At 39.6% G+C, this 18492-nt stretch overlaps 1 long non-coding RNA gene and 1 pseudogene across 3 annotated transcripts in view; both read right to left on the bottom strand.

Moving 5' to 3' along the window:
- The window catches only part of LOC129036929 (uncharacterized), an 806216-nt gene that overhangs the window by 596389 nt on the left and 191335 nt on the right, over positions 1-18492 (bottom strand). The window contains exon 2 of one of the 3 annotated variants that reach the window (XR_010126427.1): positions 14006-14079. The exons of the other annotated variants lie outside the window; for them this stretch is intronic. This is a non-coding gene — a long non-coding RNA (uncharacterized LOC129036929). The remainder of the gene's footprint in view (positions 1-14005; positions 14080-18492) is intronic. 3 annotated transcript variants of the gene reach the window in all.
- LOC129036928 (YTH domain-containing family protein 1-like) lies at positions 4083-5723 on the bottom strand (annotated as a pseudogene).

Below are 18492 nucleotides of genomic sequence, written 5' to 3'. Positions count from 1 at the left end.
TCGAAGTCCTGACCTCTACTGTTCCACCTGCCTAGGCCTCCCGAAGTGCTGGAATTACATCATTGTGTTTTTGATTTGCATTTCTCTAATGATTAGTGATATGCAGAAATTTTTTAATTTTTATTTTTATTTTAAGTTCTGGGGTACATGTGCAGGATGTGCAGGTTTGTTACATAGGTAAACATGTGCCATGGTGGTTTGCTGCACATATCAACCCACCACCTAGGTATTAAGCCCAGCATGCATTAGCTATTTTTCCTAATGCTCTCCTTCCCTCTACCCCACCCCCTGTATTCTTGATTTAGCTCTCAGCTTGAACAGTATTGGTATATAGAAATACGGCTGGTTTTTTTACATTGATTTTGTATCCTAAAGATTTGATGATGTTGTTTATTGATTCCTGGAGCCTTCTGATGAAGTCTTCAGGGTATTCAAGGAATAGAATTATATCATCAGCAAGAAGAGATAGTTTGACTTATTATCCTATTTGGATGCCTTTCTCTGGCCTGATTGCTCTGACTAGTATTTCCAATACTATGTTGAATAGGAGGGGGAAGAGTAGGCATTTTTGTCTTATTCCAGTTATCAAGGAGAATGCTTCCAGTTTTTTTGCCTGTTCAGTATGTTGTTGGCTGTGGGTTTGTCATAAATGGCTTTCATCATTTTGAGGTATGTTGCCTAGTTTCTCGAGGGTTTTTACCATGAAAGAATGCTGAATTTTATCTAAAGCTCTTTTTGCATCTATTGAGATGATCATATAGTTTTTGTAATATAATTCTGTTTATGTGATGAATCACATGTATTGATTTGCATATGTTGAAACAACCTTGCATCCTGGGAATGAAGCCTACTTGATTATGGTCAACTAACTTATTGATGTGCTGCTGAATTCAGTTTGTTAGTATTTTGTTGAGGTTTTTTTGCAACTATGTTTATCAGGGATATTGGCCAGTAGTTTTCTTTAGTGGTTGTGTCTTTGTCAGTGTGTTGCTAGCTTCATATAACGAGTTAAGGGGGAGACCCTCCTCCTCAAATTTTTGAAATAGTTTCAGTAGAATAAGTACCAGGTCTTCTTTGTACATCTGGTAGGATTCGGCTATGAATCCTTCTGGTCCAGGGCTTTTTTGGTTGTTAGGTTTTTTTATTACTGATTCAATTTCAGAACCTGATATTGGTCTGTTCAAGGTTTCAATTTCTTCATGACTCAATCTTAGGAGATTGTGTTTTTCCAGGAATTTATCCATTTCCTCTAGATTTCCTACTTTGTGTGCATAGAGGTATTCATAATAGTCCCTGAGCATTTTTTTTTTATTTCTGTGGGATCAGGTGTAATGTCACTTTTGTCATTTCTGATAGTGCTTATTTGGATCTTTTCTCTTTGTAAATCTGGCTAGTGGTCTATCAATCTTGTATATTCTTTCAAACACCAACCTTTGGTTTCATCAATTCTTTATATGAATTTTTGGGTGTCAATTTCATTTAGTTCCACTCTAATTTTAGTTACTTCTTTTATTTTGCTAGCTTTAGGGTTAGTTCATCCTTGTTTTCCTAGTTCCTCGAGGTGCATTGTTAGATCATTAATTTGAGATCTTCCTAACTTTTTGAAGTAGGCATTTAGCACTATAAACTTTCCTCTTAACACTGCTTTTGCTAATTCCCATAGATTAGGGTAATTTGTGTCTCTGTTTTTATTTAGTTGAAATTTTTTTATTTCTGCCTTGATTTCATCATATACCCCAAAGTCATTCAGGAGCACATTGTTTAATGTCCATGAAATTGTATGGTTTGGGGAGATTTTCTTAGTATTTATTTTTATTTTTATTTCACTGTGGTCTGAGAGTACGGTTGGTAGGTTTCTGATTTTTTTGAATGTATTGAGACTTGCTTTATAGGGGAGTAGGTGGTCAATCTTGGACTATGTTTCATGTGCAGATAAAAAAATGTATATTCTGTGGTTGATAGGTGCAGTATTCTGTAGATGTCTATTAGGTCCAATTTGTCAAGTGTCAAGTTTAAGTCCAGAATTTTTTTGTTAGTTTTCTGACTTGATGGTCTGTCTGATGCAGTCATTGTGGTGTTGAAGGTCCCTACTATTATTGTGCGACTGTCTAAATCTTATAACAAGTCTAGAAGCACTTGTCTTATGAATCTGGATGCTCCAATGTTGGGAGCTTAAACATTTAGGATAGTTAAGTCTTCTTGAATTGAACACTTTATCATTATGTATTGCCCTTCTTTGTTCTTTTTTACTGTTGTTGGTTTAAAGTCTGTTTTGTTCTGATACAATTCTTCTCTTTTTTCTTTTCTATTTGCATGGCAGATCTTTCTCTGACCCTTTACTTTGAGCCTATGAGTGTCATTATTTTGAAATTCCTTAAGTAAGATTTTTAATTCCAGAAACTCTGATTGATTTATTTTTAAGATGTTTATCTCTTCCTTCATTTCCTAGATTGCTTAAAAGTTTCTTTGTGTTAATTTTCAACCTTGTCTTGGATCTCATTGAGCTTCCTTGCAATTCCTGCTTTGAATTCTTTATCTGTCATTTGTGAATTTCCATTTCGGTTAAGGAACCATTCCTGGAGTGCTAGTAGAATCCTTTGGTGGAGTCACTATGTTCATCTTCAACTGTAATTCCAGGTGGTGGTGAGTCCAATTATTTCATGAGTCCCTCATTTCACAAAACATGAAGGCTAATTTTTTATAAATCTTTTTTTTTTTTTTTTTGAGATGGAGTTTTTGCTCTTATTGCCCAGGCTGGAATGCAATGGCATGATCTCAGCTCACTGCAATCTCTGCCTCCCTGCAATTTCTGCCTCCCGTGTTCAAGCGATTCTCCTGCCTCAGCCTCCTGAGTAGCTGGGATTACAGGTATGTGCCACCACGCCTGGCTAATTTTGTATTTTTAGTAGAGACAGGGTTTCTCCATGTTGGTGAGTCTGGTCTCAAACTCCCAAGCTCAGGTGATCCACCCGCCTCGGCCTCCCAAAGTGCTGGGATTACAGGCGTGAGCCACCGTGGCTGGCCTAATTCATTTTTTAAATGGGTTTATTTTTTGTTTTTACCCATTCAACAGAAAAAAAAAATTAGACATGGTGAAATTTACAATTGGTGACATCATCCTTCACTCTGTCTGTACTATGAGATTCTACACTTAAAGCTCAGCATTATTGGTATAAAACTTTAAGACACCATGAGGATTCTCAAGTGAAGAAAAAGGGGGAAATTAAAAATGATCTGCAAACAACTAAGAATGACTAAACACTAAAACATCTTCCAATTCCTCTGCACACTGCATCCCATTACTATCCAGCCAGATCAGACAACAGGGCAGTGAGGAACAGAGAAGCTACTTGGTAGATATTTTCAAGGGATTTTAACAGAATACTCTTAAATGAGAAAACAACTCATGGTTTCTTATGTTTGCTATAAAGCAATAAAAGGGTGAGAAATATGAAATCTCAAATGGAGATATTAAATGACTGTGAATTTAGGAAGAAGACCATAATTTCTGACAAAATAGAAAAAATTAATTGGGACGTACTAGGTTTGTTTTGCTTTGTTTGTTTTTAAGGATACTTATATTTCACATTGGTCTCATTGATAAGGTGACTCAAAAAAACTTTTCTTTTTTTGAGACGGAGTCTCACTCTGTCGCCCAGGCTCACTGCAGAGCACGGCTCACTGCAACCTCCGTCTCCTGGGCTCAAGCAATTCTCCTGCCTCAGCCTCCCAAGTAGCTGGGATTACAGGCACTCACCACCATGCCTGGCTAATTTTTGTATTTTTAGTAGAGATGGGGTTTCACCATCTTGGCTAGGCTGGTCTTGAACTCCTGACCTCATGATCCACCCACCTCACAATGTGGTGTGATTACAGGCATGAGAGTGAGTTCTACAGTATCATTTTAAAAAGTACAAGTGAATGTGGATCCATCTGAGAGAAAAAAAAAAAAGAACTACAAAAAGACAAAAATGCAACACTCAACCCTTGCAAAGGACAACACACTGGAGGTGACCAAGCACATGCTTTATAAATGCTTTTTCAAAATCAAATGATAGAACATACAAGAAACTGGTTTGTTCTTATTGTTTATTTTGATTGTGTCATTCCTTGCATATCACCTCCTCCTCGTCCTGGCATTTCGTGTAGTGAGAAAAGTCATCAAAGATAGAGGTTGTGTGCTTGTAGGAAGCAATAATTTTCAGCACTTGTTTTTCTTTTTCTAAAGGCACCTCCTGTGTTTCATGGTTTATGACTGGCTTGTTGTCATGATTCTCCAGTCTGATGTGCCTGAGCTGGTTATTGGGTACATCACTGACAAAAATCCACTTGACATCAAACTTCCCCTTCCATTTGTCTTGAGACCAGACTCCAGCACTGGTGCTGCTGTCCACAGAGCACTTCATCTCCGCCATCCTACAGAAATACTCACTCCCACTGATGCTTAAGAGCAGGTAGACAGGCCCCTTGCTGCTTATGGAGCTGAATGCACTATTCAAGTAAGTAGTGCCATGTTCTGTACTACACAAAATGGAGTACTTAATGGAGTGGTGAATGTCATGCTCAGAATAGCTCTTTACAATGCACACATGTCCACTTTTAAGATTCCAGTCAAATTCTTTAGGATTATAACTGTGGGCAGCTTTCACTTTTTTTACACTTGGGGCAGAATTAGTCTTGGTATTTCCAGGAGAGTTACTATCACTGTCGGCCCCTCTACTCTGCCCAAATGCCATATTTCCACGTGAGGAATGATCCAGCAGGTCTGGAGTGGTTGCTGAGGGCTCTGATACTGTGGTTGAGCCAAAGCAGGAAGCTTCATTGGGAGAAGCTGAAGCACCTTCCGGGGTTGTAGGACAGCCTGTGAGGATCATGTCTCCTGGGGGGCCGGGGTCTTCAGCACAGGCCCCTTGTTATCCTGGGTGTCAATATCCATGTTATGCTTTATAGATGGAGGGGGCAGTGCACCCCCTATGACACGCCCACTCCTTGTTTCCATTTTATGCCGTGGTTTTGCAGGCTTGCTGGCAACGGCGGCCCATGAGGTCAGCTTTGAAACTGCCATGTTCACATATGTCCCATCATTGCCAGAAAGGATGCCAATCAGTGCCACACTGCTGATGACAGAGCCCACTGTCTTGACTGCAGAGGAGATGACATCCCCAATCTTCAGGCTGACCATGCCCTGCTTCAGGCTGTTCACCCCAGGGGCCTTGCTAAGGGTGTCACTGTGAAAGCCCATCTGCCCATCAACCACCATGTGGCCCAGGGAGCTTGAGGGTAGGTGTAGCTGCTCCCATATGTAGAGCTCTGAATCTGCTACCCTTGAGACCCACTTGTCCTCCATGCCAAGAATACAGGGTTTGGGGATAAAAATTAAACCTGTGCTGATAGATTTTGTTCTCCAGACCCCAAGGCTACCCCAAAATAGAACTGTGCATAAAATTACGATCTCTGTTACTGAGCTGTTCATAGGTGATGAGGTGTAGAATCAAAGGGTCCCTTGTAGTGGACCACAGAGCCTCATTGAGGGATTAAGGAACTCCAGTGGATGGTGGGTAATAGCTGGACAGGTAGAGGTCACTCACTGAAGGGTAACTGTTACTCTAATTTGACTCTCCAGAAAGGTAAGGCTGAAAGTCATTGTCATGAACCACATCCTTCTGATGCAAAGAATCATTGTGTACTTTATTATCTTGTCCTTTTGTTCTCTAACTGTCCATGCTGATGGTCATATGCTTCATGAACAGCCTGGGGCAGTGCTGGGCCAGGACACTGGCTGGCTCAAGCATCCCTGTGAGGCTGGGCCTGTCATCTCTGCTAACGCAATCTCTGGCCCCACCATCAATTCCCCAGGTACCAGCTGGGCAGTGGCAGGGGCAGTGGCTGCTGGGTGCTCAGGCCACTGGTGAGGCACTACCTCAGTAAGGCTTTTCCCAAGCCCCAGTATGTGTAAGTTTCCTGTTATAAATTCCAAGATTCCCCCGTAATTTTCCATTTTTCCATCATGCTAGTTATCATCCTTGCCATTTCTTTTTCTCTTTTTTTTGAGACTGAGGGCTCACTACGTTGCCCAGGCTGGTCTCAAACTCCTGAGTTCAAGCAATCCTCCCACCTCAGCCTCCCAAGTAGCTGGGATTATAAGCATGTGCCACCAAGCCTGGCTATCCTTGCCATTTCTTTCCCACTATCCACCTACTCAACAAAATTGTGAAGACAAAAGGGCAAGAAATGTGGCGATCTTGTTTACTAATGCTTATCCCAGCACCTTCCATGGGGTAGAAGGTGCTCAATGAAGTCTGCAGAATCAGTAAATAAATGGAAAGAATAGGCATTTCATACATAACTGGAAATTTATATAATAAATAAAAGCCTATGAGAAAAACTAGATTTAATTAGTTTTAACTAATTTTACCTTGTACTAAGAAAGGGCTAATGGTGATGAAAGAATAAATAAAATATAAAACTATAGAGAAAATCAACAAGGTCAAAGTCATTTTTAAAAATTTTTTATAAAATTGATAAATTCCTAGCAAGATGGAATAAGTAAATTGCTGACATCAAATATGAGATAGGGGACATTATTATAGATACTATAGAAATTAATGAGATAATAAAAGATGTTATGAAAATTTTATGTTAATAAATTTGTCAACTTAAATGAAATGGACAAATTTGGAAATAGGTAAACAAATTTTGATATGTTGATACAATGAATTACTGCACAGCAATACAAATAAATGAACTATTACTAGATACAATATGGATCTCAAAAACATTTTGTAAAGTGACAGAAGTTGTCCCCAACATAAAACACACTGTATATTTCTATCTATATGAAGTCAAAGAACAGGCAAAAATAATCAATGGATACAAACAAAAGAATAGTGATTTTCATTTGGGGGATCTTTGGGGGTGGTATGAATGGAAAAGGAAATGAAGGAACTTTCTAAAACAGCCATTCTCAATTAGATGCAATGAGAGAATTAGACCTCACAGAAAATAATTTGAGATGCTGTTTTTTAATTATTCTAATCATGATACATAGTATCATTCTTGATGCACGAGAGGTAAACTGATTAATTAGAAACAGTGTATGCCTTTGGGCATGAGGATTTAACTCCTTTCTAGATCCCCAGTTGAGAGGTACTATCTGAGGCTGCACTGTTCCATATTGTAGCCACTAGCCACATGTGGCCATATGAATTTAAATTTAAATTATTTAAAATTAAATACAATTTAAAATTTAGTTCCTCAGTCAGACCAGCCACACTTCAAATGCTCGAAAACCATATATGGCAAGAGCTGCTATATTAGATAATACATATGTGTCAATTTTATCTCAAATTTTAAAAATAAGAAGTTAGCACAAATAAGTTTATATTACGTATGAATAAGGTTTTAAAGTTTGATGATGGTAAGGCGTTATGTCTCATGAAACACACACACAAAAAAAAAAACAAATCTTACTTTTGTCAGTTTTCACAATATAACACATCTACTAAACTACAACATTTCATATTATTACCAGTCCTGAATAATCACTTTCCATGAAAATCGCAATTTAGAAATGTGTATCTGGGCTTGAGTTCATTTTGAAATATAATTAATACCCCCAGGACTGGTCAGATTTGTTTCACCCAATTTATCTTTAAAGGATTATAGAACCAGGGTATTTTGCAGCAATACATGGACCAAATGCTTAATATTCAAGATGGGCTTTAACACAGCACACTTGGTGAAAAACACCACCACTACTACAAACAATAGAACACTTTCTATATTAGCCAAGTTAAACATATCAGCATTTTTCATGAAGTCATGCAATCAAACAGACTTCATTTTACAAGACACTGTTCATTGGACTCTAAAATGAGTTTGCTAAATTAATATTTCAATGAATTACAGTTAAAGAGAATATATAGATTTTCAAGTGCCATTGGTTTAGACCAAAGTTTCTTAGAACCAAAAAACAAAGTTATCAATAGTTGTCAGCAGTCTGTAAGTATTCAACTTAAAGGAATATGTGTAAATTGTGAATTTATTCCAAACATCCAAACAAGAAAATAAAATTTAAAAAAAAAGGCTCTGATTCCTAGAATAGCCTATAGCCAAATTTCTACCAAAAGAATGCTTATTTTAAATAAATTCTCAGCCCTACAAAATGTAACAGCTGAATTATAGTCTGAGGTCGAGCACATATATAGACATATAAAGTCTAGTGTGTATATAACAAACTAGCCTGCCCTAATGCTCAGGAGGTCCCAACAATGTCCAGTTGATATTGGAAAGATGAGTTCTAAGCCACAGAGCTCAGTCACAGTGTGCTCGAGGCAGCTTGCCCTGTCTTTCAAAAGCCTATTGTACTCATATCTTCCCAATTCCACTTTCAAGGACATCATGTTAGTAGCTTGAATTAGGCCACAGTGGAAATTTCCAGATGGTTCTTATTTAAACATTGAAATAATAAGTAATAACACACTGGAAAATGACAATAATATGAAATAGGTCCCACACTAGAAACATGTTTTATGGTTTATCGTTGTGTTGCCCCTGACTGTTGCTCTCACCCACTCCACAATCTTATTTAATGACATCTCTGATCTCTGGATGCTCAGGCAAAATACTTTACACTCATGCTTCTCTTTATGTCATGCCCCTTTTGTCACCTATCAAAAAATGTGGCTGCTGTTACTTTCAAAATATATCCAGAATTCAACTGTTTCCCACACTTCTCACTGCTACCACCCTGGACCAAGCCACCTACAGCTCTTTCCCTGTCTTCATCTGCTCTTAAGTGCTGCCATTCTACCCCTTACCACCTAGTCTCAGAATACCAGCCCCAGGGACACTCAAAACCCTGCTGGCTCCCCATTCATAGTAAAAAATCCGAAGTCCTTACAGCAGTCTGTTGATCTGACCCCTGTTCCCACTCTGAACACAGTTTTAGCTACTTTCCTCTCACTCTCTTCACTCTAGCCACATAGGCCTTTTTGCTCTTCCTTGAACATCCCAGGAAATTTCCCACTTCCATGCCTTTGCATGAATTGTCCTAGTATTAGAATGCTCTTGCCTAATACCTGCATGACTACCTCTTTCACTCCCTTCAAGTCTTGACTCAAATGTCACCTTAATAAGCCTGATCACACTCTCCAATTGCAATGCCCTCTTCAGCAATTGCCACTCTCCTTTATCCTACTCCACGTTCCCTTTCCTTCCATAGCACTTATTAACTTCTAACATGCTATACAATTTACTTATTTTATGTAAATAAAGGCAAGTAAAGTTAATACTTTATGAAAGCAGAGTCTTTCATCAATTTTATTTGCAGATGTATCCCATGCCTCTGGAATAGTGCTTGGCACATCATAGTTGCTCAAGAAATGTTTGCTAATGAAAAAATGAGTGGCTATCCCAAACTCTAAAGAATGTCAGATAGATTTGTTTTCTTCTTTGATCTTAAGATGTTTGGGAACATGATAACTGGATCTGAAAGCCATCCAAATGTGTTGTGAAAATGTTCAGAATTGTTTAATCACATCTGTGATTCTATTCTGTAAACCAAAATCTGTCAGAAATCTAATGCCAAAATTGTTAGTGGAATTTTCTTGCTCACTGCATCACTTCTAAGAAGAGTTTGAATCATTTCCTGAGACCCTAAAGGCTATAAATATACAATCTGCTTCTTAACTGGTGAAGAGACTCTAGTTTGTGTAAAGGTTTTAAACATATTTTAGGAGACATAAACGGTTTGAACAATAAAATTAACCTATGATTTACAGGAGCAAAAAACAAATGATTTTAGCATCCAGTAAAATTTTATGCTTGACTGCTCCATTATTTTATATCTGTACGTGAAACTACTTTTCATTTTCTTTACCAGATACTATCAAGGTACAAATAATAACTCAAAATCTAGAAGTGTAAAATTCTTATAACATCAAAGAACCAGCAGAACTAGTGTACTTTGTATTGTTCAATAATGTAGTTGGCGGTAAAAGAATGTATTGTTGCATTTGAATACTCCAATTCTAAAATTTTATAAAATGTCTTCAAATTATATTAAAATGATCAATATATTTTGAAGCAAATTTCTCAAATGGCCTTCAGACACAATCTTCATAGCCATGCAGAGATGTAAAGCAACAAATAACCTACATTTGTTTTAAAAATGTGTTGCAATGCCCTGTACACCTAACATACGCTTTAGAAGTTTAAATTCATTGCTATAGCAGTAAACATGACTGACAGCTTTAGAATAAGTTAAAGAAACAAAAAGGAATTTTTAACAGTATTATGAGTGCCTGGATGGGAGGAAGTAAAAAGAGAACAAACACAGGGAATTCTAACTTCTCCTTACCTCTGGAGGATAAGAGAGTTGTTTGTTATTCATTTGTTTGTTGCTCTCTTTTAGAAATAAAGTGACGGAGCATGAGCTACATTTTCACCTACCAATTTTTGGCAGAAACATCTAAACAAGTGGTGCGAAAAGGAACTATGGCTCCTGCTGTCATGGCTGAGATAACCATAGCCATCAGCATTGAATGATGATGTAAGAAATATAATCATTGTAACAATCAAAGCACACAAGCCCTACCTGGTCCATTCATATGTAACTCAATGAACATTCTTCTCCTTGGGCAAGATAAGCAGCCCCAAAGTGCAGGTGAACAGAAGATATGGGGAGATTACTGGCTTCAGTGTAAACCCTAGCCAGTTTGAAAGTTCATATTGGAAGCAAAACCACTAAAAAGGAAGTATTACTAAGCAATAATGCATATTAAGAGCACGGTATTATTGTTGATTAAATTCTCAAGTATTTATTAATTTTTAAATGCACTATATGCCTTCCTAAGAAAAACTTAGATCTCACTTGCCTCTAGAATCCTTGTTTCAGTGCACACTAAATATTTAGGAATGACATATGAAAAATTTCCAGCTTTCTATACCTTTCAATTAAATAACAAATATCTAGTAATTGCCTACCATTTACCAGACACATGTTGGGAGTGCAACAATAAACAAGGTAAGTGATGCTAGTAATTTTTGTACATTGATTTTGTATCCTGGAACTGCTGCAGTTGTTCATTAGCTGAAGGGGCTTTTGGGTTGAGACTATGGAGTTTTCTAGATATAGCATCTTGTCATCTGCAAACAGAGATAGTTTGGCTTCCTCTCTTCCTATTTAGATGCCCTTTATTTCCTTTACTTGACTGATGTCTCTGGCTAAGACTTCAGTAGTATGTTGAATAAAAGTGGTTAGAGAGGGCATACTTGTCTTGTGCCACTTTTCAAGAGGACTATTTCCAGCTTTTGTCCATTCAATATAATGTTGGCTGTGAGTTTGTCACAGATGATCCTTACCATTTTGAGGCATGTTCCTTTAATACCTCGTTTATTGACAGTTTTTAACAGGAAAGACAGCTGTCACTTTAAGTTAAAAGCTAGAAATGATTATGCTTACTGGGACAATCCAAAAGCTAGGCCTCTTTTGCAAAATAGCCAAGTTTTGAATGAAAAGGAAAAGCTCTTGAAGAAAATTAAAAGTGCTACTCCACACATGAATGATAAGAAAACAAATCAGCCTTATTATTGATATTTTTAAAAGTTTGAATAGCCTGTATAGAAGATCAAAGCAGCTATAACATTCCCTTAAGCCAAAGCCTAATCCAGAGCGAGGCCCTAACTCTCTTCAGTTCTAAGAAGGCTGAGAGAGGTGAGAAAGCTGCCAAAGAAGAGTTTGAAGCTAGCAGAGATTCACTCATGAGGTTTAAGGAAAGAAACTGTCTCCATCACACAAAAGTGCAGGCCAGGCGTGGTGGCTCATGCCTGTAATCCCAGCATTTTGGGAAGCCGAGGCAGATGGATCACAAAGTCAAGAGATCGAGACCATCCTGGCCAACATGGTGAAACCCTGTCTCTACTAAAAATACAAAAATTAGCTGGACGTGACGGCGTGTGCCTGTAATCCCAGCTACTCAGAAGGCTGAGGGAGGAGAATCACTTGAACCCAGGAGGCAGAGATTGCAGTAAGCCAAGATGGCACCACTGCACTCCAGTCTGGAGACAGAGCGAGACTCTGTCTCAACACAACAACAACAAAAAAGTGCAAGGTGAAGCAGCAAGTGCTCATGTAGAAGCTGCAGCAAGCTATCCAGGAGATCTAGCTAAGATAATTGATAAAGGTGACTACACTAAACAACAGATGTTTAATATAGATCAAACATAACAGCCTTATGTTGGGAAAAGATGCCATCTAGAACTTTTATAGCTGGAGAAGTCAGCCTGGCTCCAAAGATTCAAAGAAAAGGCTGACTTTCTTGTCAAGGGCTAATGCAGCTGGTGACCTGAGATTGAATCCCATGATCATTTACCATTTCAAAAATCCTAGGGCCCTTAAGAATTATGCTAAATCTACTCTGCCTGCTCTATAAATGAAACAAGAAAGCCTGAGAGACAGCACATCTATTTACATAATTGTTTACTGAATATTTTAAGCCCACTTTTGAGACCTATTGCTCAGACCAAAAAAAAAAATAAAAAATCTCTTCAAAATGTTACTGTTTATCGACAAAGCATGCATGGTCACACAAGAGTTCTGGTAGAGATGTAGAAGGAGCTTAATGTTATATATTTTTTTAATTTATTTTTTATTATTATACTTTAAGTTCCATGGTACATGTGCACAATGTGCAGGTTTGTTACATAGGTATACATGTGCCATGTTTGTTTGCTGCACCTATCAACTCATCATTTACATTAGGTATTTCTCCTAATGCTATGCCTCCCCCAGCCCTCCACTCCCATCAGGCCCCAGTGTGTGATGTTCCCCTCCTTGTGTCCAAGTGATCTCATTGTTCAACTCCCACCTATGAGTGAGAATATGTGGTGTTTGGTTTTCTCTTCTTGTGTTACTTTGCTGAGAATGATGGTTTCCAGTTTCATCCATGTCCCTGCAAAGGACATGAACTCATCCTTTTTTATGGCTGCATAGTATTCCAAGGTATATATGTACCACATTTTCTTTATCCAGTCTATCATTGATAGGCATTTGGGTTGGTTTCAAGACTTTGCTATTGTGAACAGTGCTGCAATAAACATAAGTGTGCATGTGTCTTTATAATAGAATGATCTATAATCCTTTGGGTATATACCCAGTAATGGGATTGCTGGATCAAACGGTATTTCTAGTTCTAGATCCTTAAGGATTCACCACACTGTCTTCCACAATGGTTGAACTAATTTACACTCCCAACAACAGTGTAAAAGCATTCCTATTTCTCCACATCCTCTCCAGCATCTGTTGTTTCCTGACTTTTTAATAATCACCATTCTAACTGGCATGAGATGGTATCTCATTTTGTTTTGATTTGCATTTCTCTAATGACCAGTGATGATGAGCATTTTTTCATAAGCCTGTTGGCTGCATAAATGTCTTCTTTTGAGAAGTGTCTGTTCATATCCTTCACCCACTTTTTGATGGGGTTGTTTTTTTCTTGTAAATTTGTTTAGAAATAGTTCTTTGTAGATTCTGGATATTAGCCCTTTGTCAGATGGATAGATTGCAAGATTTTCTCCCATTCTGTAGGATGCAAGATTAATGTGTTTATGTCCACTAACACAACCTCCATTTTATAGCCAATGGAACAAGAAGTGATTTTGACTTTCACATCTTATTATTTAAGAAATACATCTTGCAAGGCTATGGGTGCCATACATAGTGAGTCCTTTGCTGGATCTTGGCAATGTAACTTGAAAACCTTCTGGAAAGGATTCACCATTATAGAAAATAATAATAATATTTGTGATTCCTGAGAGGAGGTCAAATATCAACATTAATAGAAGTTCGGAAGAAGTTAATTCTAATGTTCATGGATAACTTTGAGGAGTTTAAGGTTTCAGCAGAAACAGTAATTGCAGATGTGGTGGAGATAGAATGAGAACTAGAATTAAAAATGGGCCCAAAGATATGACTGAATTGCGGCAAGCTTATAATAACACTAACCTATGAAGAGTTGTTTCTTACAGATCAGCAAGGAAAGTAGTTTCTTGAGATGGAAACTTCTTCTGGTGAAGATTCTGTAAACATAGGATTTAGAATACTACGTTAACAGTTGATAAAAGAGTGGCAGGGTTTGAGAGGATTGACTCCAATCTTGAAAGAAGTTCTACTGTGGGTAAAATGCTATCAAACAACATTGTAAGCTACAGAGAAATCTCTCATGAAAGGAAGAGTCAAGTGATGCAGCAAACTTTAGTGTTGTCTTAAAAAATTGCTACAGGCACCCCAACCTTCAACAACTACCATCCTTATCAGCCAGCAGCCATCAATGTTGAGGGAAGACCCTCTATCAGCAAAAAGACCATGACTTATTGAATGTTCAGATGATTGTTAGTGTTTTTTTTGCAATACAGTATGCTTTAATTAAGGTATGTATATCGTTTTCTTAGACATAATGCTATTTCACAGTTAATAAACTACAGTATAGGTAAACATAACTTTTAAATGCACTAGGAAACAAAATAATTTCTGTAACTTGCTTTATTGCAACATTAATTGTGGTGGTCTGAAACCAAACTTGAACTATCTTCAAAGTCTATATAAATGAAGCCTAGAAGGATACCATCCAAGCAGTTAAGAGTGGTAGACAACAGATTCAAATTTGTACACGTGTGCACTATTTGAACCATTTAAATAAGCATATATCACTTATCTAATAAAAAAAATTTTCATTGTGTAGATCTGTCCAATATCTTGCTACCCACCTAATTGTTAGTAAATGCTTTGTGATGTAATTATCTGGGAGGCAGAGCAAGATGGCAGGATAGATGACTCCACTGATCATATCCCCTGCAAGTACATCAACTTAACAACTGTCTACACAGAAAAAAATAAAAAACACCTTCATAAGAACTAAAAACCAGGTGAGCCCTCATAGTACCTGGTTTTAACTACACATCACTGAAAGAGGTACTGAAGAGATAGAAAAAAAGTCTTAAATCACCAGTGCCACCCCACCCCATCACCCCAGCATTGGCAGCATGTTGAGAAGAGCATGTCTGGGTGCTGGGGGAGGGAGAACACAGCAATTGTGAGCCACTGAACTCAGTGCTGTCCTGGTAGAGCAAAAAGCTAAACCAGACCAAATTCAGCTGATGCCCAACCACAGAGGGGGCATTTAAACAAGCCCTAGCCAAAGGGGAATTACCAATCCCAAAGGTCCAAACTTGAATTCCCACAAACCTCACCACTAAGGGCCAAAGTGCTCTGAGTCTCTAAGTAAATGTGAAAGGCAATCTAGGACATAAGGACTGCAAACCTCAGGCAAGTCCTAGTGCTGAACCAGGCTAAGAGACAGTGGAGCACACAACCTACTGAGACAGCTGGGGCAGCTAAGGAAATGCTGGCATCACCCTTCCCCTAACCACAGGCTGCACAGCTCCTGACTCCAAAAGAGACCCCTTCCTTATGCTTGAAGAAAGAACAGGAAAGAGAGGGGAAGACCTTGTCTTGCATCTTGAGTACCAGCTCAGCCACAGCAGAATAGGGCACTGCTCAGTCATGAGGCCCCAATTCCTAGGCCCTAGCTCCCAGACAACATTTCTAGACAAAACCTGGCCCAGAATGGAACCTATTACCCTGAAAAGAATAAATTATTCTTGGCACCATTTCTCACCTGCTAACTGAAGAGCCCTTGGCCCTGAATGACCAACAGCAATACCCAGGAAGTACATTGAAGGCCTTGGGTGAGCTTCTGAGATTCACTGGCTTCAGGTGAGATCCAGGATGTTACTGGCTGTGGTGGCTATAGGGTGAAACTCCTTCTGCTTGAGAAAAGCAGAAGAAAAAGTACAGGGGAATTTGCCTTGCACTTTTATGTACCAGCATGGCCACAGGAGGATAGAGAATACCAACTGGGCTCTTGGGGTCCCTGATTCCAGGTCTTGACTCTTGTCAAGTATCTAAGGACCTGCCCTGGCCCAGAGGGGAGCCCACTGCCCTAAAGGGTGAGTCCCAGGTCAGGCAGCATTCATCACATGCTTATTTAAGAATTATTGGACCTTAAGCAAACATCGGCAATAGTCAGGCAGAACTCCTCATGGCCTGTGGTGGCCGTAACTATGAGGTGAAACTTCTCTGACTTTGGAAAGGGGAGGAAAGAGTGGAAAGGATTGTATCTTGTGGTTTGAGTGTCAGCTCAGCCACAGTACAAGAATACACCCCACAGACTTCTAAGGTTTGTGACTCTAGTCCCTGACTCCCAGACAGAAATTGTGGATTCACTCGGGGCCTAAGAGAACTTGCCACCCTGAAGGGAAGGACACAGGCTTGGCTGGCTTTGCCACCTGCTGATCATAGAGCCCCAGGGCCTTGAGCAAACATAAGCAGTAACCAGGGAGTGGTTACAGCAGGCCTTAGATGAAACCCAGTGCTGTAATGGCTTCAGGTCTGATCTGGTGAAGTCATAGTGGTGGTAGTCACAGGGGTACTTGTGTCACTCCACCCCTAGCTGTAGGTGGCTCAGAACAAGAGACACTCTGTTTGTTTACTAGAAAGTAAAGGAAGAGAACAAGAATCTCCAAGGGGTAATGAGAAAATTCTCCCAGATCGTCCCCAAGACCATCAAGGTGGTACATCAGTGAGTCTACAATAACCACAGCATTATTGGGCTTGGGGTGCTCCCTGAAGCAAATACAGGTTAGATCACAAAACCCACATCCTTGAAAATATCTAGAAAGCATTCCCAAGAAGGACAGGTATAGACAAGCCCAGATAGTGAAGACTACAATAAATACCAAATTGTTAAATGTTAAGACACTGAAGAAAATCTGTTGCATTAACACCATCCAGGAAAACATGACCTGACCAAATGAACTAAATAAGGCACCAGGAACCAATCCTGGAAAAAGAGATGTGTGACCTTTCAGACAAAGAATTCAAAATGGCTGTCTTGAGGGAACTTCAAAGGAATTCAAGATAAAACAGAGAAGGAATTCAGAATTCTATCAGATAAATTTGACATAGATGAAAATAATTAAAAAGGATCAAGCAGAAACTCTGAAGCAGAAAAAATGCAATTGTCACACTGAAGAATGCAACAGAGTCTTTTATTAGTGGAATTGATCAAGCAGAAGAAAGAACTAGTGAGCTTCAAGGCAAGCTATTTGAAAATACACAGAAGAGACAAAAGAAAAAAAAAATTTTTTTTAAAGAATGCCTAAAAGATATAGAAAATAGCCTCTATAAAAATAGCCTCAAAAGGGCAAATTTGAGTTCTAACCTTAAAGAAGTAGAGAAAAAGAAGTAGAAAGTTTATTCAAAGGAATAAAAACAGAAAACTTCAAGGGAGGAGCCAAGATGGCCAAATAGGAACAGCTCCGGTCTACAGCTCCCAGCGTGAGCGACACAGGAGATGGGTGATTTCTGCATTTCCATCTGAGTTACCGGGTTCATCTCACTAGGGAGTGCCAGACAGTGGGTGCAGTACAGTAGGTGCAGTGCACCCTGCACCAGCCGAAGCAGGGTGAGGCATTGCCTCACTCGGGAAGTGCAAGGGGTCAGGGAGTTCCCTTTCCTGGTCAAGGAAAGGGGTAACAGACAACGCACCTGGAAAATTGATCCACTCCCACCTGAATACTGTGCTTTTCCAACGGGCTTAGGAAACGGCACACCAGGAGATTATATCCTGCACCTGGCTTCGAGGGTCCTATGCCCACAGAGTCTAGCTGATTGCTAGCACAGCAGTTGGAGATCAAACTGCAAGGTGGCGGCGAGGTTGGGAGAGGGGCGCCCGCCATGGCCCAGGCTCATTTAGGTAAACAAAGCAGCCAGGAAGCTTGAACTGTGTGGAGCCCACAACAGCTCAAGGAGGCCTGCCTGCCTCTGTAGGCTCCACCTCTGGGGGCAGGGTACAGACAAACAAAAGACGGCAGTAACCTCCGCAGACTTAAATGTCCCTGTCTGACAGCTTTGAGGAGAGCAGTGGCTCTCCCAGCACACAGCTGAAGATCTGAGAACAGGCAGGCTGCCTCCTCAAGTGGGTCCCTGATCCCTGACCCCTGAGGAGCCTAACTGGGAGGCACCTCCCATTAGGGGCAGACTGACACCTCACACGGCCGGGTACTCCTCTGAGACAAAACTTCCAGAGGAATGATCAGCCAGCAGCATTCGCGGATCAGGAAAATCTGTGGTTCTGCAGACACTGCTGCTGATACCCAGGCAAACAGGGTCCGGAGTGGACCTCTAGCAAACTCCAACAGACCTGCAGCTGAGGGTCCTGTCTGTTAGAAGGAAAACTAACAAACAGAAAGGACATCCACACCAAAAACCCATCTGTACATCACCATCATCAAAGACCAAAAGTAGATAAAACCACAAAGATGGGGAAAAAATAGAGCAGAAAAACTGGAAACTCTAAAAAGCAGAGCGACTCTCCTCCTCCAAAAGAACACATTTCCTCACTAGCAACAGAACAAAGCTGGATGGAGAAT

The sequence above is a fragment of the Pongo pygmaeus genome, chromosome 4 (assembly GCF_028885625.2).
Source record: "Pongo pygmaeus isolate AG05252 chromosome 4, NHGRI_mPonPyg2-v2.0_pri, whole genome shotgun sequence".
Taxonomy (NCBI): domain Eukaryota; kingdom Metazoa; phylum Chordata; class Mammalia; order Primates; family Hominidae; genus Pongo; species Pongo pygmaeus.
The sequence above is the reverse complement of the archived record's forward strand: the minus strand, read 5'-3'. Positions and strand labels throughout refer to the sequence as shown.